This window comes from Phaenicophaeus curvirostris, chromosome 1 (genome assembly GCF_032191515.1).
Source record: "Phaenicophaeus curvirostris isolate KB17595 chromosome 1, BPBGC_Pcur_1.0, whole genome shotgun sequence".
NCBI classification, from domain to species: Eukaryota; Metazoa; Chordata; class Aves; order Cuculiformes; family Cuculidae; genus Phaenicophaeus; species Phaenicophaeus curvirostris.
The window spans coordinates 130,206,097-130,228,526 of record NC_091392.1 but is presented as its reverse complement, the minus strand read 5'-3'; positions in this window follow the sequence as shown (position 1 = coordinate 130,228,526).

Below are 22,430 nucleotides of genomic sequence, written 5' to 3'. Positions count from 1 at the left end.
TGTTTAAATAAATCATCTTTAAAATGACTGCACAAAAGTAGAAAACTTAATTTCAAATTCAATGCACATTGCCAGGTACTTTTGAAGGCTTTCTACAGCTTCACGTGCCTGTAGTCATAAATCTTCACAGCAGGCCACAAAGTGGATGGTGTGTGAGGGGGAAAGGGAGAAGATGCTATATGGTGGTATCTAGTTAATTTTACATGGATGAAGTTACCTAGTTTCTAACTACAGACATCAATCCTTTTAAACAAAAAGCCCAGGAGTAACTGCTCATACTGAGCACAAGGCTGCTCTTGTCCTGAAGATGACTCTTGCCAAAATTGTTCTGAGCCTTATTTCCATCCTTTACCAAATGCTGGCAGTGCACTTGCCAGCACCAAGACAGGCACAAGCATGTGCTGAAACAGGATGTATGCAGCAGAGAAAGGACATGTGCGTGCCTGCACAGAAGCTCTCAGTAGGGATTTCACTGGCTATCCCCAACTTGGCAGATGCAGGCAACTCAGGCTAAGTGTGAAAAGGGACACACAGGAGACAGTTACAAGGCCCTATACAATGTATAGTCCTTTTTTTTCTCTGTTTTCTAGTATGTTAATAGAATATTTTTGTCTTGTAAGGCTCATCTTCATAAAAAATTATCTACACTATTTATTTATTTTTATAATATAATACCCTTAAACCTCTTCTGTGTGCACACACAGATCTACGAGAAAACTTTTCTCCAAAATCTTCACCAGCTACAGGCGTGAGGGGACACCACAGACAATAAATAACATGACCTCCAGGAAGAATATACTACACACAGTAGAAGTTATTATCCTAGACCCCCAAGGTTCAGATGATCTATTTGGTGCAAACAGCCACCCCACACCCTATCTGCCTGAAATTTCTTGAAAATCATGTTTGTTCCATGTTAAAAGGATAGCTCCCCTGAACTGGAAAAGGGAGTTTCATGCATCTCCCTGGGCAATGGTGTCTTGCCCAGTGCATCACATCGTGTGCCACAAGGCACTCATCACCTAGTAAACTGAAAGAATCTCGCATTCTATTCTTTAGGCAGGAATTATGCAACATGTATCTAGTTCCACCTAATGTGCTTTGATGTCTGGGAAAAGAAAGGCACCACAAAACAGACTGAAAAAAAAAAGGTAAGAGATGAAGACAACTCTAAGTGCAGTATTCTCTGCCAAGGTTTTCTGACTAATTTTCTGACACAGTTGAATCTGACGCAAGGGAAGAGCTGCATCAGTCACTTCAGAAACAGGGAGGGGATGGGTCCTCCCCTGGCAGCAGTATGCATACCCCTGTGTCCTCCAAAATACGTGCACTGTCATAGCCCTGCTACTGTGGATGTAAGGATCCTTTGGTGCCTTGACTAGGGATAGGAAGACATCTTCATCTTTCCTCAGAAAAATACCCTCCTTCTTTCCTGACCCCTAGTTCCACAGGGTAATGTAATATTGATAAAATAATTTCTTGTGGATGGACACTAGCCATTAAATTAGTGGTGACTTACAAAACGTATCACTCAGATCACAGGTGTAATTTTGTCAACTTGACTTTATACATATGCAATACGATCCAATCTTCTTTGGTATGATCTTTTCACAGAAGCTTTCCTACTTTCCTCTCTGTTTAGCCTGAAGGCTGAATGAGTCAGACATCTAGAACACCACATCCTTCCTTTCCTCTTGCTGTTTCCCTGGGAGAGAAGGAAGTCTGAGTAAGCTTGTTACCCTAAGGTCCTGCAGGCAGTGGTCTTTCCCAAGAGAGACCAAAGAGCAACTACTTTGCATATAAAATTCAGTGGCTTTGTCTGCACTGCCTCTTGACAATGCTCTGGATGGTACTCGCTGTGAGACACCCTGCACAGCCTGTGGAGCTCAGCAGTGCTGCAGGCTGGCCCTGCAGTGACTAGTCATGCTGGCGGGCACAAGCCCTGCTTGGGGTTCTCTGGGCTGTGTGGCCTCTCACCATGTCCCCAAGGGGAGAGGTATGTGGGAGGCTGCTTCATGTATGAGCTGCTTACCAGGAATGAAATCTCCGTGAGACACCTGATTCAAAGCAGTAGGCTTGGTGTTTCCTGCCTGTCAAAGTAGATGGAGTAACAGAGCCATACCTGACAGGCAAATCAGATGGTGATGATCAAACATTTGTAAGCAATGTTTGGTCCATGTTAAAAGGACATGGAGCTCTGTGCTCCAGACAAACTCCACAGAAATCATCAGGAAGAGCGTGTGTTTTTTTTCCCTTGTTCTTTATCTAAATATCTGTCAAAGAAAGTTTTTCCATGCTGACTGAATGACAGGATTTGCACACAGACTTTAAGGATGTTTATTGATAAAGACAAGGCTGGGCAAAGCTGAAAATAGGAAAAAAAATATCAAAGCTGCAACTTGCAACTTTGCTATAGTATAGTTTATCTGGGAGGTTTTCAGAGCTGTGGTTGCAATTTGCTGTAATATCCCTGAGGTCAGAGACCACTTCAGACCCAAAGCACATAGCGTTTATTGCTTTGCCCCCTCCCCAGTGTCTTGAGTAAGCATTTTGTATTGGTTACTAAACCAAATAATTGACAGTTTCTAGAAAGAGGGGTTCAAGAGGGTCTTGGGAAATCACATTATTCTGAAAGCAGAAGCTAGGAAAATTCAGCTTGAAATTGAAGTGCAATTAATCATCATCGAGGAATTGCAAAAGCTCAGCTAGAGATGTGGCAGATTCCCTAGCATTTGAATTTTTCTCCCCTGTGTTTCAAAGATCTCCGGAAAGGACAATTTAGTGAAAAGATTTTTCATGCAGGAGCCGTTGACCTAATGCTCAATATGATTTGTACTGATAAATGACCATAGTACTTCTTCTGTAGATCTAAAAATTATTCTCTTTCTAAAAACAATGCATGATATCCCACAAAGCTTTACTTTGCAAATCAGAGGAGGATGTTAGTAAGGGCATACTTCTCCACCAGGGATGAGTGTAATGTTTGTGTGTAGTCTGTCATCTCTGAATTGCAACCATGAAGATGTAAAAGACCCCAGATATACATGTACTTTTTCTTTGCTTGTTAGCCTGGACTAAATGTATGATTTGCCACCTTTTTTGATCTGCAGATCCCTAAACATTTTTCAGTAAGCCTCTCTGTCATGTGCTGCATCTTGCTGAGAAAGAATTTGCTTTTCCTGATTACCGTAACTGTAACCTGTACAAATAGCCATGGAAATGGATTTATGGATCTGAGAGTCCTAAGCAGCACTGCACTCAGTAATTTTTTTCTGATCCAATGACAGTTTTGAGTTCATGCACTGCTACCCACTTTTGCATTCACATTTGCCTACATGTCACAAATTCCATCCAAGCCTGTTTGATTCTATAAAGTCTCAAAGTTTTATTCACACAGCAGAGAAAGTTGTGTACAGAGAAAAGCCAAACAAAAATATTTCTGTAAGCCTAAAAAGAGTAAGATTAGTTAATTTTATTCAAGTTGGAGGAAGAATTAATTCTACTTAACTCCACTTGTCATATTTCATATGTCTCATTTCCTAACTCAATGAAAGACCTAGTGGGTACTGGAAGTACTTCGTTGTTAGTTTGTCTGTCTGATGTAAACAAAAATATGTTCTGTAATGACTTTCTTGGCTTAGTGTATCCCCTGCCAAGAGAGTGAGGCTCCCCTACTATCTTCTGCCTTATGCCTGATTATTTATATCCATGTAGGTGGTTGATATTTGAGCTGGCCAAGACACAGTAAAAGCCTAAAACAATTAAAACAAATGTATCATGTCTCTCTCCTAGGTTATGCCAGAGAGCCAATATTTAATGGAGCTTAGCATTATCTGACAGCCATTCAACTTTCCTCTAATTAGCTTGCACCACTTCGAATAAGCCCTTTAAACACTGAAGGACTGCCTGTGAATGCAATTTTTTACATGCCACTTCAGAAGACATTGACCTCCTTCATGTGACTGTGAGGCTAGCTCTTTAGGCTTTTTCTCCATTAATTGCTCTTTCCCTTGGGAGCTGTATTGATGCATTTCCCTAAATAGAAATTTTATCGTACTTTTGTGAGAAGACTTAGCAGGATATTGTTTGTGCTCCAGAATTCAAAATATTAATGCCTATGTTATTAAGCAGGACTGCTTGTATTCGCCTGCTACCAGTCACTTTCTCCTTTCCAAACAGTGGCCAAAATAACAGAGACCATCTTCAAAACCTCTGTTTTCCCAAATGTGTGTTACTCTCTCCTCTATATGCAAAAACATTCCTCATAACAGAAGGATAATTTAGAGAAGACGACACCCAGTACACATCCCCAGAAGAGCAGTAGTTTTTCTTTTCCTTTTTATTGGATACTTTATTTTGAATTTTTAGAAAAGGCATAAATATTAAAAATGAAAATATGTGAGTATGGAGGATAAAGTGAACCCCAGTATATGCAGAGTGCTGCTGATTTTCACCAGTGAAGAGTGTGTTCAACCTCAGTAATTGCTTAATTTTTGAGAAGAATAATTCTATAAGTATCTCAGACAGTGTGAACACCCAAGAATCTACATACTCTCTCAGTATGTGCCACTTGCTGTAATACAGAGATGACGCTGACTCTAAAACTACCGCTTCCTTAATGACTATCACTTATCAGTCATGATATAGGTGAAAAAAATACCCTCTAAGATAACTTTAATGTGACAGAAAAAGAGCCGTGTTGGTTGTTCTTGCAGTTTTTTGAAACTACATTTGATGACAAATTTACCACAGTAATAACTCTTTAGTGTTTGTCAGTCCTTGACTCACTCATGTACAACGTAGCTATGTAGCTTTTTGCATTTCTACTGGAAAAAAAAGACCCTTCACAGACATTTGCAGAGTCTTTCTGTCATTGTTCCAGTAATTTACTAGGATATTGGCAAATTTCCCAAGCTTGTACAGCTTTTCATTTTCTTGCAAAGTTCATCCTACTTTCTCACTTCTATTTCACAATGGAAAAATAAATTTCAGTTCTGGAGTATACAGCTGCTCTTCTTAAGACTTTCCACAATCTTCTCTACCATTAATGATTTTTAGCTCCTCTTTTGGGTCCTCAGACTACCCCCTTCCAGGGAAATACTACTTTATTTGTCATTAATAGCTGAAATTGCTATTAGTCTTCACATTTGATACCCTGGAAAATTTCAGTCACTTTTTTTTCCCTAGAAATTGCTTTTGCCACACAGTAAGCTCCTTTTTCTTTCCCCTCTTTCTCTTTTTTCCTGTTTGGGAGTAGACATTGTCTCACAACTTTGCTGAAGTCCCCTTTGATATAGATTATGCTTTCTCCTACAATTTCACAGGTGAAGATTCATGTGCAGGGTGATAAAGCTAAGAAGAGACAGAGACATAGATCCTGGACTAAAGATTTGAAGTCCTGGAAAAGGAAGCAGGCCTGGCATGATGGAAAGTTTCCTAATACTGATGTCTATTGACTCACAGAATAGTCTCCAAAGACAAGAAGAAAAGCTCTGATAAATGACACATTTTAAACTACTTAGGGGTAGAGCTTGCTGGGAGTTATTCTGATGAAAAACAAAATGTAAACTACTTGAAGGCAGGATTTCTCACAAAAGTGCATCAGCTACAGTTGATAGGTTGGAGTTTAAAACATGAATGTCAACATGTATCAGCCTGATGGGCAGCGGTTTTATGATTAGGTTGCTTATCTGTATTGTGATCCCACTTTTCACAACTGCTAGACATTGGTACAGAGTTAAACAATGTCTGGAGCAGAAGAAACACTGGAAAACTTGGACCCAAGGCTTGAGAAATCCATATGAGAGCCTGATGGCAAGTCCTGGTCTGCATCAGGCAGAGCAGCAACTTGAACACTATAACAGGTTCTCAGTCTGATTGAGGTTGGAAGGGACCTCTGGAGGTGGTCCAACCTCCCTGCTCAAGCAAGACTACCTAGTGCTGATTGCCCAGGACCATGTCCAGATGGCTTTCGAGTATCTCTAAGGGTGAAGAATCCACAACCTCTCTGGGCAGCCTGCGGGAGGGCTTGGTCGCCCACACAGTAAAAGAAGTGTTAAAATTTGTATTTTTGTCATCACTGTTCCATAACGTCTCAGTAGAAAAGTTTCTTGTGGAGACAGAGAGTTTTCATTTAGATTCCATTCTGAGAAACATGCATGAAAGTTACAGAAAAGTAATTTACTGCAGTCCTCCTTGTTTCCAGAACTTCAAGGACAATTATCATCACAGCAGTGTGATACAGGTGCCTCCTCCAAGAGCACTAACCTGGCCAGTGGTGCATGTGCAGAGCCTGGGAATGAAAAGGCAGATCAAGGGATCAGAAAGAGCAAACACTGCTTGAACCTCTGCAATGTAGTCTGGGGTAATCTTGTTCTCCCAGAAGTCTTTGACCTCAGATATTGCTCCCTGGATTTTGAAGGTTTTGTCACTTTCTCAGATGAGAAACTGGTTGTAGTGGCTAAATATCAACACAAATGAGTTCTCATGACACAGGATCCCTTGAAACAGTTGTGGAGAGCAAAGGATGCTTGCTTTCCTGTAGATACACTCAGGCAGAATAACTAATAACATTTCATCAATGGTCAATTGCATTCTGTGTAGAAAACCAATAACGTAACAGAAATTGTAAGCTTATCTGAAGACATTAATAATCAACAGCCTGTGTAACATTTGATGTGAGTGTGTCAGCAGTAAGATAGCAACACTAAAGAGGATGGGGTAACATTCCATGGCCACCTCCAGCAAGACACTTCATACTGTTTTCACACTCCAGATACCACTTGGTCTTCCAGGAGTGAAGCTTGGAGTGAGAAAAAGCTTTTAGTGAAGAATTCAAAGCACAAGCTTCCCAACAGAGCCAACAAATACATTTGCATTCATTTTCCAATTCTGAATAATAAAATGGAGATGAGAGAAGATGCTGAGGTGGCTTCCCTGCAGCATACCCTAAAATTATAACTGAGGGCACCATTCATAAAAGGGGTTCTTGCCACTAGTATTAGATGCCCCCTTCTTTCAGGCAGGAGGCATCCTGGGACTACAAGGTAAGAGAAGATAAGCACCAAGAAGACCATATAGTTGTTAAGAAACAATTCTGATTGGATTTATTTGTTTAATCTATAACTTTTTGTTTCCTGCCTTGCAATGAGAAACTTGATCTTGAAGTCTCAATGTATAAACACTTGCTTTTTTTTTCAGTAGACCTTACATCTTTATCCTCTAATGGCAGAGTAATTCATGGACTGAGAAAGACATAATAGTCTGCTTTTCCAAAAGGAGGGAGTCAAAAAAGAGTAGGCAGCATGTTAAGGCAGTCAAGAATAACGTACACCACAAGTATTCAGAATGTTTCCTGATAAACTGCAAAGGGATCCTTTAAAGACTATTAACCATTACACATTTTGAAGGAAAATTTCCTTCTGCCTTTCCCTTATTGGGCATTATCCAATGTATGTCCCACACAAAGAGAAAGAAAAAAGTCATTTCACCTTTTTGAATAAAATACATGCATCACACTTGGCTAGAAAACAGATCACGTCTCCGGAGTGTTTTATGGAGCAGATGAACCAATATGATTCACAATCTGTCTTTGGGGATGCTTTCTTCAAAAATCTCTTGCATGAATGGGCATCTTCTTACACAATCACAGTCCTTTTCTTACAAAGGATGCCCTTCAGAGAAGATATTACTCAGAAAGGTCTTCATTCCATGGAATGACTCAGAACTCAAACTGCTTACAGAGCCCAAGCTTCACAACAGTAATGATATCACCCTATTGTCAGGGATAAAAAAGGAATGGAAACAGAAGAATGTGGGCACAGAACTCCTAAGACAATCAGTATATTTTTATGTTCTTCCTACTACTACTAAAGAAACTTCCCATGCAATTTCAGTTAATATCAAGGACAGCATTATGGGGGGAGAAAGGCATATCAATTCATTTTTACTCCTCTGTTTTTGAAGACAGATGCAGGGTAAGCAATTCTCCACTTAAATGACTAAAACTTGATGAAGTTCTTGATGGAAGTCTTCTAACTTCACATGGTGAGCCTCTTAATCTGTTACAGCAGAGGTGATCTGACCCCTTGAAATGAGGACATTGACCCCTCAGAGCTCTGAGATCAATTCAGAAAGAGCAATTTTTATTTCAAAGTTTTTCTTCTGTTAGCTGTTCCACCTTAGCCCCAGTTTTCTTCCCTGTTATCTCAGGAGCAAAACCAAAGGAAAGCTATGAAAATGTTTGCAGGCTTCTTCATCAAACTCTTTCAAAGCCTACCAGCTTGGGAAGTATAATGTGCAAGAGCCTTGCTGCATTCAAAGACCATCTCCTTCTGATAGCTCAGCATAGTGACAGAATGGTACAGAAACCCAAATCATGCTTTTGAAGATCTAGAAGCTTAGTTGGCTAACAGTCAGCAAAACATTACTGTGAATGACTTCAGTGTTAAATGCTAAACGAAATATCATCTGAGAGACAAACTGGACTAGGTTTGAATCTGTCTCACAGTTATGATCTTACAAAGCATAGTAGAGCTATGGAAGCTGCATTGCTGAAGAACCTTACAAACTACCACGGCCTGGTTTATAGTTGGTTTCAGTCACGAAAGTCATAAGAATTTTGAGATCATCCACTGACTGGGGATTTGATGGTGATTATCAAGTGACATGTTGCAATCTGGATTTTAAAAACTAGGAAGTATTAAGCTCAAAATTTTGCTTCAAGAATTTGTTGTTAGTATAACTGAAATCTTAACAGCATAATCATTATTAGTCCAGATTTCATTCTTACAGTTAAAGAAAGAATAACAATGCAATTAAAGCTGATACAAACCCACCTCTTATTTTCCACACATTTGAGGAGTTATGTTGACACTCTCTTTGCTTTTCTGGGCCCCAGTGTAGGTGGTTACATGTTAGTGAAGGTAAGGGGTGGCTACACCAAGTCATCTGCATTTGAAGGCTTTTGCTGGGAAGAACATGGTGTTCACATTAATGGTGTCTTCTTTCTCATCCCAGGATACATTTAGGCAGATAGAAAAGTTTCCGTAAAATCTGTTGCCTTGCACACCACATCTGCAGTTTCCTGTCTTGGAAAATGTACTAGTTTTAATGCTAGAAAAAAGAAATAATAATGGAGAGATGTTGAATGATGTTTCCTGGTCTGGGAAGAGTTTGCAAATCCCTACCAAAAAAAACCCAAAACCAATCAAACCCAAACAAACACCAAAAAAACCCACTCCAGCAGCATTCCCTTCAATTTCTGTGAAATTGCCTTGTAGTACCAGAAATTGGTGTCAGGCTTACTCTCATATATTATCTTCCAATTAGTGCAGATTAGAAATGAAGGTGACGTGCAGGAAATTGAACATTGCTCTTGTGCCTGTCTGGAGAAATGTAAGCAAACTGTGGGCCAATCCCCTTCCCCTCTGTAAGCTACCTGTGTTAGCAGAATAAATCACGAAATGATTGAGTCTGGAGGGAACCTCGGGAGATCTTTTAGACCAACCCCATGCTCAGAGCAGGGTCAGCTAGAATAGGTTGCTCAGGACTGCATCCAGTCAGGTTTTGAATATTTCCAGGGATGGAGACTCCACAGCTTCTCTGTGCAACATATGTCAGAGTTCAGTCAGTCATCCTCACAGTAAAAATTTTTGCTTTATCTTTTTCCTGTGTTTCAGTTTGTGTGCACTACCCATTGCCCTGTTACTGGGCACCTCTGAGAAAAGCCTGGCTCTGTCTTCTTTACTTACCTCCCATGTGGAATTTATACACATGCACAAGATTCCACTGAGGCTTTTCCTCTCCAGTTTAAGCAGCTCCAGCTATGAAAGACATTCCAGCCCCTTAATCATCTTTGTGGTCTATGCTGGACCTACTTTAGTAGTGCTGTAGAGCCCAGAGCTGGACCCACCTCTCCAGGTGTATCTCACCAATGCTGAGCAGAGGGGATCACCTTCCTGTGCCTGCAGGCTTCTCTTGCCTAATGCATCTAGAGGCTAATGACCTTTGTTGTAAGGACACATTGTTGGCTGATGTTTAACTTGGTGTTAAAGGACTCCCTGAGCTTTTTCATGCAAGAGTTTTCTGTCATTTGCAAACTTGCTGAGGGCGTACTTTGCCCCGTTGTCCAGGCCATTAGCCCTGGTATCACTCTCTGGTATTTGCCATTAGTGACCAGACTCAAGGTCAGCTTTATGATGTTATTCATAATCCTTCGAGCCTGGTAGTTCAGCAAGTTTTCAGTCCACTTCACTGCCCATTTATCTTCCCATTCAACAGCTTGTCTATGATGATGTCACAGAAGACAGTTTCAAAAGCCTTGCTAAAGCTGAGATAAACATCACCTACTGCTTTCATCCACTGAGCCAGCAAACTTGTTATAAAAGGCTATGATTTTTGTTAAGCAAGACTTTCCCTTCGTAAATCAATGTTTACTACTCAAAACCATCTTCTTATCTTTCATGTATTAGTCTACAGAGAGCTGCTAGCAGTTGGAAACTGAAGGCTAGAAATGACAGCTGTATTAACCTCATTACCACATTCAGGTGAAGAAGAATTTTATTTCAGTTGATTTTCCTGAGCACTGATGACCACAGTGTTCTCACCACTGGAGAAGGAAGCAGCAAGCACTTTTCCTTTGTGCACTCTCCTGAGTATGGTACAATGGAAACCCACCTGACAGGGACAAGACCTCTGAGGCAGGAGAGTGGGAATGACTGAAGAAAGAGATTAGGTGGAAAAAACTAGATCAGAGAATGCTTGGAAGGATATCAGGGCTGGAGTTGTGAGTATGGAGGGGCCAGAGCAAGATGGAAAAAAATATTGAGTCTGTATGGAGATGGAGGCTCAACATAGGAAAGGTGTCAGTGGACAGGTGCGAGATTACTGAAGGATGGAGGAAGAATCAAGGATGAGTTTGGTAATGAGGTCAAAGAAAGAAAGAAAGGCTTCAGGACATACTGAACCACCAGTCAGGAACGCTTGAGCCACATCAACAGTGAAAATGTGGTATGGCCAGACACAGACATCAAACTAATAAAGTCTACTGGGATTATTTGTTTGTATTTCGTAACTCATTTGCATTTCTCCAGCCACTGTTAATGCAGGCAGAAAGGAGAAGTAGAGGGAGGGACAAGGGAGGAGGAAAGATAAAGAAGAAAGGAAAGAGAGTTGGAGAAGATGGTACAGGGCTGGGAGCAGAAGTCACCCTCTCCCACTATCAGAAGTAGCAGATCCATCTACAGTACTCACTCTTCATCGCTCTGTTCCTCTGGATTTCAGAGATGCTGTTAGTACTGTGAGATGTATTTTTCTTGGAAGGTGGAAGCTACAGTTCCTGGGGGAAGGAGGGAATCCTGGTGCTGGTAGTTATAGGCTGTCTTGGAAATATGGGTCTTGCTTTGCCCTTCTCAAATGCTCTGTAGGTAATGCTGGGCAAGATACATAAACATGACACTTAAAAAGAAGCATTTGCTCTACATTTCTTCATGCATTTTCTCTGCATCTAGCTTGATTATGAATAACTTCCTCACAGTTGCAACTGAAACAAAAAACAGCTGCACATAAAGTATTTATAGTGCTACGTATTGCTAAACAGCTGGGGGAAAAATAAGCCAAATACCTCAAACGGGCATCCAAAATTAGGATTCTTGCTGTGACTCTCCTCCCTGATTGTACAGCGGGGACTTCCTGCTGAGGAACTGTAACAATGCATTCACTCATGCTTGTGCAGAAGACAGTCAAGGCAGTGATCGCTCCCAAAGAAAAGCGCTGGAGGAAATTAATAACCTTATCATAGTTTGAATAGCTGACAATGTATGAGGCAAGATGCCAACACACTGAGAAATAACAAAGAACCACATTACTCCACACATCTGCGATGACAACATAAGGTATAGGGGAGGAACAGCTATCATATAGTTAAAGACCAAGGGCCAAGGAAACCAAACTGAGGCTAAAGGGGCAGTATTACTCCTAGTGCTGTCCAGCCTTTTAGGGATTCATCCCGAAGCTTTACTTCTTGTAATTAGATGGTATGGATTGCTAAGAAATGCACTAGAGAGGAGAAAAATGAGGAGAAATTATTTCAAAGGTTTTCTTTAGCTTCATTCATGTTAGAAAAACTATAGACTTAAAGAAAAGACTGGGAGTTGCAAAACATTGGTGCTGCTATTCCCAGTAGCATTCAAGTTAAATTCAGTAAACTTCCCGCTACTAATATCCAAAGATCTCATCCACCTAAGACTTCTAGAACTTGGTCCTCTCAAGCTGTGAGGGCAACAGAGTCCTGGTGCCTGTCTGGCTGGGTAAGTAAAACTGGGTGCTTTCCGTAACCCCTCACAGGGAAAGGCAGTAGGGAATCAGCATACGTGTTTAATGCCCTACCATCCTTCCCTTTCCTTCTCCTTGGCCCAACTTTCATCTTCTTTGGCACCCAAGGGTATACACACTCCATGCTGTGCATGACTGAAAGAGATGCAAGCATGTGGCAGGGACATGCCATGCCTCTCCCTCATTAATTTTAAACCCATCGTGTTTAATGTATCATAAAAACATAGGTGTAAGCGTCGGTCAAAGGATTTATTTCTGCCTCAACATTTTCTCATCAGGTGCTAAGCCTCAGAACTTGACTGTATAAATCACAGTTGCAGGCCTTACGAAAATGGCCAAAGCTATTACGGAATGAATGCTACCCGTATCTACCTCCTTATCTCAAGAATGTTTTGTACCTGTCTCCAAGCCTCTCTGCTCCCTACCATTGTGAAAGATCCATGAATAAAGGAGAAAAAGACAGGAAAATTAATGATGGGGCTTACCACAGACCCATACCCAAAAGAGCATGCGCGAAGAACAGTTCAACCAGAGTTCAAGGTGATGATGACTACTGGCCTTCACTGGGAGACCCCAGGTTGATCACTGCCATCAGGAGAAGCGCACGCGCAAGGGGATGAGACCTGCCTCCAAAGCCAACCACGCCTCAGACACCCCTCTCGTGGCATGAATGGCCTGCTAGGTGGAGATAGGCACATCTCCACAGGCAAAGGCAGGTCACAGGTGTATTAACTAGCATAAAAGACAGCTCTGAAGAAGCTGAATTTTTGAAGATCTTCCCCACCATGAGATCACATAGATCAAAGACAGAAGCAGTGAAATGCCTTCTGGACCAGGACCCCCAGTGAGGTTGGACATCTGTGGACTCACGGTGGTAGCTATAAACCCCTTTTCTTCCCTTTTCTCCTTATCTTTTTCTTCATTCTCTCTCTATCGCAAGCTGCTTTACAGGCACAATTAATAAAGTTTCTGTTTGGATTGAAATTTAGCTCCCTTGATCTGTTGAATTACTGCTTTTTTCTTTGCACTCCGAGATCATAGCTGAAACAACCCATCACATGTCTGCTTATGAGTGGACCATGACACCAGGCAGAGGAGAGAAACTCAGTAGCTATGTCTCTACTGGTATTACAGAGAGAATTTCCCAGAAACAAAAACTAAAAATCTCTTCCCATACTGTTACACTGTTAGGAAAGCAACATTCCTCAAACAAGTTGGTTTGGGAATTAGTGCAGGCCAGGAAGGACTGGTCTTAATTGGTGATGGAGTCACTTTGTTTTGGAGAGGGATAGACTAATGGTAGGGTCTTGGCAGATTTCTTTGCTATTGGCCTCAGAACCAACAAACATCCCCAGTAAATGTACTAGCACAGCTGTTTTTCCTCTGTGTCTGCTCAGAGAATAAAGCTGCTGCCTAGCCATTATTAGACCTCAGAGAATCCACACAGGAGAAGTTAGTACCATACCTGTTCTGTAGAAGCATGAAGAATGATGAGAAAATTCATCTGGGGTCTCTAATCTGTGAGATCCTTGGGTTAAGGACCTGTGTGTTAAAAAAAGGAGAGAGCTTATTCTCTAAGTTCATGTAATATTCCCTATTAAAGCAGCAGTTCAACATCCATGCAGAAAAACAGCCTTAAATTGCACTCTTTATTTTATTACTGCATTTTTTTCCCTGTAATGTGTTTATATGACAAAGTCCCACGGTTTCAACTCTGCAGGAATGTGCTTCACAGTATACTTGGTGGCCAAGAAGAAATGGTGCTAGGGGAAGCAGTCACACCAGTTGAATTTTGCATGTGGGATCTTAACACCTAAGGATTTGAACATTAAAGGCGGTGCCTTGAACTGCAGCTGGACATCAGATGAAGCCAGCTGTGTCTCAAAAGTAATGCCATTATGTTCTCCTAGTGTCTGGTTTTTGCTGACCAATTGGGCAACTTGTTCTTGTAGCAGCTGTAGCTCGAGTACTCTCCAAACACCGCTGACTGTACTACACAGTGCATTAATACAAACTTCAGTCCTGAAGTCAAGATATCTAGGGTGTAATTATGTGTTTTGGAGAAATAGCTAAAGCTTTGTGCCGAGCACAAAGCCTCCAGGCTCCCTCTTTATAAACATAGGGGGAGAACAAGGAAAGGGTAGGAAGATGCATTACGTTGTACGTACCACACCATTGACATTCTTCCTCCTCAAAAAAAGCTGTAGGACCAATGTTTTGTTTCTTTTTAATTTCTCCACTAGTATTTTTTGTCATATATTCACTTTGTTTCTCTGGGAGAAGCGTGACATCCACTACTTCATGACACAAGCCAGCCAAGTTGTTCTGATTCCTTTAATGACAGCTTGGCATCCTTTCCTTGCTCACTCACCTACCAGATAAATAAACTTACAAAAACTTTGCACTTTTTAGATAGGTAAGGCCTGTTAATAGCCTATGATTCTCAGCTGTTCTGAGAATAACATCTACAATCTGATCATCTGGCCATACCTCTGGTTCAGATACACACGAAACATCATTCTTCCTCTCTGGTGGATGAGATTAAAGTAAATACTATCTCCACTTTGAACCTCCCTCCCTCCTCATGGGAAAGATATGAAGTCACAGTGGTCTGAAGGAAGCAAAAGCATTCTCCAGCCTGATCTCTGATGCTGAAAATGTGTGGAGCAGAAATCAGGATGTGCTGTTCAGGCTCAGATGCTCTTCAGACTCAGTGAAGCCAAACCAACCATGGGCTTCCTTTTTAATGATTATGAAACATTCACATCCTTACTTCCAGTTTCACCATGTCCTGCATTGGCATATGGATGAAATTCTGCCATGCAAGTGCAGATATGTGAACCTAAATCTTCAGTTCATCCACACTCCAGAGGAACAAAGTGTCCTACAGTCATGAAAGCTGCCTGTACGGGATCCAGGAACCACCGGGTACACTTGTACGCTTTATGCTGTGGAATTTTGAGATTTCTTTTCAGCTAATTCTTGAAATGTGTTTGAAAATGCAGCAGGACTACATAAGGTAGTGAACATGCCACTAGACTATGGGCATTGTCATCAGTCCATAGGACCTCTCATTCACACAGTGGTCCAAGCAATATTTGCATACAAAGGCATTTAAATAGCTTTGAGGGTCTAGATTTCAAGAGAAGTTGTGTGACTATGCCATTTAGAACATGAACAGTAGTTACCAGAATTACAGATGTCTATTTTCAGGCTTATTTGTGGCCAGCATTTGGATGTAAAAGTGCCTTTGAGCCAATGTATAGGTCTCAGCATATTTTTTTTTTAATCTACCTTTAGTACACCTTCAAAAGTATTTTCCGAATCCTACAGCAATGTTCACATTTGTGCCTCATATTTGTGGCACTTTAAAAATACTAATGCTAACTGTCACCTTTCATGAGGCTAAAGGAATAGAAATGCCTCTTAAGTAACTACAAAATGCTGAAAACAAAGAGCGGTAAGTTTTTCCCCAATGAATGTTTCTTTGGAGATTCAGCAGTTGATGTTTTATTGAACTTGTTCTGCCTGTGGGCAATCATAATAGCTCTCAAAAAAGTAATCCACACCAAAGCTTTGAGCTATAAAGCAGAAAGCTGCAGGAAATTAGGTTTATTTTGCTGTTAATGGAAAGAGACAAAATCCTGCAGTAACTTAACTGTTTTTTTCATTTTAAATTATTGAAACAGATTAATAAAATTTAAGAAACAGAATGAACTTGCACTTGTTATGAAAGGGCACTGTATACCAATAGTGGGTTTCTGGGATAGCCATAGAGTAGAATTTAATGAAATTGCTTCAGAGAAATGCAGCAATAAATACATGTGATGAGCCAGGAAAAGGAGCCGGAAGGCAAGGTGCTTCCACGGATATGAGTCAGTAAGTGCATTTGTGGAAAGAAGAATTGGATCTTATAGAGAAAATTGTTTAAAGTGATCAGAAAAGAGAACAGAAGTCATTTGTACAAAATTCCACCAAGAAAACTTTTTTTTACCCTGGTTTTATTCGACTATCTGCACTTTAATAGAAGTCTGAGAAGGCCGAAAATGGTGGTTAAAACACTATGCTTTTACCATCAGCTGACATAGCTTTGAAAGCTGATGTGTAATACGAAATTAGGCTGTTCATCCCAGGCAGTGTTAGGTTTATGGTTAGACTTGATGATCTTAAAGGTCTTTTCCAACCTAAATGTTTCTGTGATTCTGTATTACTAACCAGCACACAAAATACAGTGCTGTTGAGGGAACAGCAGCCTCAAGATGAACATAGCTGGAGCTTAATGATAAAATATGTGTCACTTAATATCTTACATGGCTGTGGTACATGATTTCTGCTTGGCTGGTACAACATTTCCCATCTCAAGAGCTCAAGCTGCAAGGCTGATTTCTAATAAAGTGAATCCAGAGTCATGCAGGTGATACGGAGCAAAACAGAGCTCCTGCCTCCTTTCCTTTATGGCTTTTGTGAAGCCAGAGGAAACTGGTGAAGGAGCTATGCGTCTTACATACATCATCCTGCTGCAATTTGCTGTACTGATGTAGCACAAATACTAAGTTCACGATGCTGTTCCTGCTCCCTACACTTTCTCTCACTGATATTTGTAGTATTCTAGGCAGGTCTTGTAGAAAATTCAGAGAAATGAAAGCACTGTCAAAGTAACTTCTTCCTTTTGCATAAGGCAAATGCACATCTTCACATAGTCACTTGTATATCTTACTAAATTATCCTACCTAGAGGGATGCATGAAAATCTGGCATAACAATTCATGGCATATATTACTGTTAAAGGGCCCGGTCCACATGTAGTCAGTATGTGAAGGCATTTATTTCTAAGACACAAGACTGGATTAGATCATCATGTGCAATGCATACATCTCCTGGGCTGCAGGTTGTGGAAAGTGGAATAAACAAAATATTGTAGAAAGGACACCAAAAATAAGACATTTCCTTGAAATCAAAGTCACTGCACAGCATGGAGCACAGATGTGATCAGTCCTGGCTGTGACACCAAATGGCATGCTTTTTAGGAGAAGGCTCCAAGGAGCACTCTCACCCAAAATAAATTACAGGAAAGACTCTTGCCTAGAGCTGCTGTCTAGAAAGTGGTATAGTCAGCCTGTGAAATTAGGAAATTAGCAATAGTAATTACTTCCTTAGAAGAGAAAAAGGAATTTTAAGGATATTCTCCAGTAAGTACTCATTCTGAACATCAAACCAGATTTCAGTGTCTAATTGGTTAAGTATTATATACATAATTTCAGTAGGTATAGATGGTCCATTTTCTGGAACCGATATTTTTTTCTGTGAATTGTTAATGGTTGTTAAGGGAAAATATCTTAGAGCAAATTGGTGTGTAAAAACCTAAGTCAACCATCAGACCTTTCTGATACTGGGAGTGCTGTGGGACACCTCTAGTTGTCAGGTCATTGTCAAGCAGTAACCAAGCGAGAACACCTGCATTCATTTCTTTTTCAGAGTTGTCCAGTGCTTTCTTTACAGCACCTATGAATGGTAAAAATTTTAGTCTTCACCATAAAAATACAATAAGTACAAAGCACAGTTAATCCATCAGTTAAGAGGAACCTTGGGCATTGCATGCATCCTGCTGAATTCCACTTTCAGAGAATCGATGCAGAAAGCCTGGGCAATAATAGTACAGTAAAAAAGGAAAGTTGTACAGCTTATGGATGAAGGTACGATGGTGATTCCCTGGTCCATGTGAACCCGAGGTTGTGTTTTCTCCCAGCACCTCAACTCTCCTAGCTCGATTTTTTTTCCCCCTAAATTAAATTCTATTCCTCTTGTCGACTTTTTCTGCAGAGGCGTGTGCCAGCAATACCATCTGCTGGCTAAACCTAGAACTGTCCTGAGGAGAGGGCAGAGGCAGCAGAGCTGACAGCCCCAAATGCCAGTCACTTTTCAGTCCCTCATCCTCCTGCCCTAGGAGGGGTCCTGGTCCTGGGGCATCAGGCAGCTAGCGCCAGGGTGCTGCTGTGGCAGGGGAAAAGCCATAAATTCCTATCACAGCCTCCTGAGCCAGAATTGTATTTAGTTACTTCTATCCCACATGTCTCTTAATGTTTAGCTTTTTGTCCTGGTTCATATCGGAACTGGGAGTCTGGGGGCTTTTAATTGTTGTGCTTTAAGGGGAAAGGAATACCTTGCTTGACTGCCTCTCTGCTCAGCTGCCCAGGCATACAGAAGAGAATCATAGAATCATAGAATCACTAGGTTGGAAAAGACCCACTGGGTCATCGAGTCCAACCATTCCCATCAATCACTAAACCATGACTCTCAGCACCTCATCCACCCATCCCTTACACACCTCCAGGGAAGGTGACTCAACCACCTCTCTGGGCAGCCTCTGCCAGTGCCCAACGACCATTTCTGTGAAAAATTTTTTCCTGATGTCAAGCCTGAACCTCCCCTGATGAAAGAGCAGACACAAACTCTGGACTGTGCACAAGGATCAGCCACTATCCCTTTTCCTTATCTCAGGAAAAGATGAGCTCCCCGCGGGATGTCCTTTGCTGGAGCTTTGCATGCAGCAGTCACCCTTTAACCCAGAATAAGCATGCAAAACAATTAAGATCATGTTGATGGAACGAGATAACTGAAAGGAGAGATCATGTGAAAATAAAAAAAACGCTTCAGGAACTGACCTGAGAGTGTTTTCACTAGGTATTTCTTTTGGGTTAAGCTGCCCAGTTATATAAGCTATGAACACAGTGGTATCTCAGAAACAATACAGGGCACCCAAGGAAAGCAGCCTGGAAACAGCAGATAGCCCTGGCCATTTTTTTGGGGTGGAAGGATACTTTATTTACAAATCTTACCACAATATTTAAGTCACCCCGATTCTGTCCAAGAAGTGTGTAAAGACACTGGGCATCTGGCCTGGGGAAAATGAAAAAAAAAAGGAGACTATGAGGGAGGGATGAAATAAAGGACTTTTAAGGGAGTACCAAGGAGATAGTAAGGAACAATTGCTCATTTTCTGAGATAAAATTAGCTGGAAATTCTTGCAGAACAAATCGGGGGAGTTATCCATACACAAAATATATGCTGGAGCTATGGATCTCCCCTCGACATAATAGCATGCATGCTGAGAATTTGCAAGGCTACCCATATGTCCAAACCCTGAAGGCACCACCAGCCCTTACTGCCCCACAGCAGTACTCTGAGGCTCTCCTCAACCTGCCCATGGACCTAGATTCCATTTCAGCCCCCTCAGGGCTTCCAGTCCCCACCCCAGGGATGCCTTAGTCCAAACATCCAGTCTTATGCTCTTATGTACTGAGACACTTATCAGTGAGAAACTACTAGTGGATTCAAATCAGAGTCTTGTTAGATAAATTGGGTGAGAGAGATGCTTACATTCACCAAAATATAAGGAGGATCTGTCTCCAAAGCATGAGGGATAGCAACAATAAGAGATTGAATCTGTTTCATTTGAGGAGGGGATTTGAATTTGCTTCTATCACCTCTAAAGAATATGTCCCAATAGACCACCTAGTGCGTAATGATTTTTGTATGTTTTGTTCTGTTCCTGAAAGAAAAATGAACAATTCCCTTGATTTGAATTGAACTGCTTGGGGCTAGTTTTGTTTACTTTATAGCCTCAGAGATAATAGAAGTAATTATAGCTTGAGAAAGAGAAAAAACTACCTTGTGCTTACTGAGGTCTGATTAGCTGAAGAGCAAAAATACCTTTGTAGCCTGCTCTGAACCCACAAGTGCAGCTATTACGGAAAGAAAGATTTATAATTCTTGTTGAAGGATTTGGAAAAGTGGAGGGAAAAATCATGTATAAACAGTTGGAAGGGATAGTTTGTCAGCCTCAATCCTCGTGCTTATCAGGAGGGCACAAAAGTAGAGTTGTATAGTGTGACCCACCCTCTGGGAGCACTGTGGAGAGCAAATCACTTTCTGGGAGCTTCACTCCATGCAGAGGTTTGCAACACAAACAGTTCCTGTTTTGAGACATGTTTAGTCAAAGACAAGACCAACACAGTTCCCTTTCCCCCAAATAATTTGATAAAAAGTGCAGTTTCAATGACAATGAAGCAATCCTATACTTGTCATATTTGTAACATCTTTCCAGGGTCTGTATGAACCTTTGGGATTCACAGTCAGCATGTTTTCATGAAACAAAGAACTGTTTTAACTGCTACTGCTGTATTTTTCAGACCATACAAAGGAAAGCTCTAGGGATTTCAAAAGCCCCAGACTCAGCAGAGTCTCCACAGTTTAATATGTGAAGTGAAATAGCTGACAGATATCAAACTCAATTTTACCTCACAGGTGCTAAAGCTATGCAACTAATCCTGTGTCTCTGGAATCAGTGATGATTAATGGGTTTCAGGGCCTTTGAAAATAAAACGAGCAGTAGTTCAGAAAGTACAGGTTTCATCTGGCATAGAAAAGAAACAAGCCCTTTTTGTATGGTTACGTGACCCAGGTATTGTCCAGGTTTGCTACTTGAACATTCAGGTACAGCTGGAATAAGGATTACCATGTTGAGTGGGGATGTAAGAATTTGAAACATTTCTCTTCCCAGCAATTGTTCACTGCTGTCATTTTAAAGAAAAGTGGACTCCCTGAGGCATCCTAGAGAGCACTTCTGCATCAAATGCTGCCTATGTGCATGAAAGTGAGTATCCCTTGGAGCAGTGAGCTGAGCAATGTATTAAGGAATGACAAATAGTTGTTTGATATGCAGAGAAATAACTCCGGGGAGTTTTTATCCAAAGCCAGCAGGGTGCAAGCTGGGACTGCAGGGCAAAGTAGTTTCCATTTTGACAGATACAGAGCATGTGTTAAGCAAGAGAAAGTGGTTTCAGGAGCAACACGTCCTGGACCTGTGACTCTCAAGAATATGAGTCTGAGGGGAATTGAATATATCCCAGTTTAGAGATACCAGCACTCTTTTCTCTCTTCTAGCAACGCTAATCTGCTGTTTTGCAGCTGATCTGTTCCATTTTGCTAAACTAGCAAAGTAAAATTTATTTCCTTCTTAGTAATTTTGAAATAAATTCATGTCAACAGAGAGGCAAAAGGACATTCTCTGTATATTTGCCAAAGCTATATAGCACATTTACTAAATTAGGATTCCTGTGGGTTCCAACTAAGAGAATAAAATGAAGTGGTGAGAAATGGGTGGGGCAGCTGTGGACCTTCTGGCTTAAATCAATTGTCTTCTTTTGTGAGGTATTCATTGTTTATTTCCACGGGTTTCTTAAGCAGCTCTGTACTCAGCAGAAACAACAGACTGTAGAGTAATTTGCTGGAATTGTTCTCTCTCTTTCAGTGGGTCCCTCTGAACAGAGACAACCAAGGATGCATCTAACAGAGAGGGAATTACTGCCCTCCCACCTCTTTCCAGCCCCACAGTGTATGCACTGGATGCTGGCAGACACCCCTAGGACTTCTGACTGTACAGGGACCTCTATGCACTCACTTCAAGTACAGGGTTCCTGTTGTGTTGTTTCACGTGACTCTTGTTGAGGAGGCAGGAGAAACAAACTGACGCAAATTAATGAAGAAACCCCAAAACAAATTAAAGATGTTAACCACGCTAATTTACATCTTTTCCTACTTTATGAAATCTCTGGCTTTTTTTCACTACCCTCAAGTGAGTAGAAGAATTGCAGGAGTCCAACTCTACTTTAAAACATCAGCAAAAAACAAGATTTGCACAGTATTTGCATTTTAGACTTATCTTTACTACAGATTTATTTGAAGGATTTATTTTGTACTCTACCTGCCTGTAGGCAGGATTGCAAACAATTAGAGTTCAGTCCCAAACACCTTAATATCATACAATCCACAATTTTTTTGGTATCATTATAAAAACAAATGAAATTTTTTAAAAAAGAGTATAAATCATTTATTTTTGAGGAAATATCCTATACAATTGTGGGTTGACTACCATTAAACTGCTAACAAAATATTAGCAAGGAATCTGATATAATATATTCCTGAAAATATTTCAAGTCCTACATTATTTTGAAATAGTTTTAAATATAAAAGAAAATCCAAACCTCACCTATAATGAGCTTATACAATTTGTGTCTTGTAGAACTTTTACAGTTTATA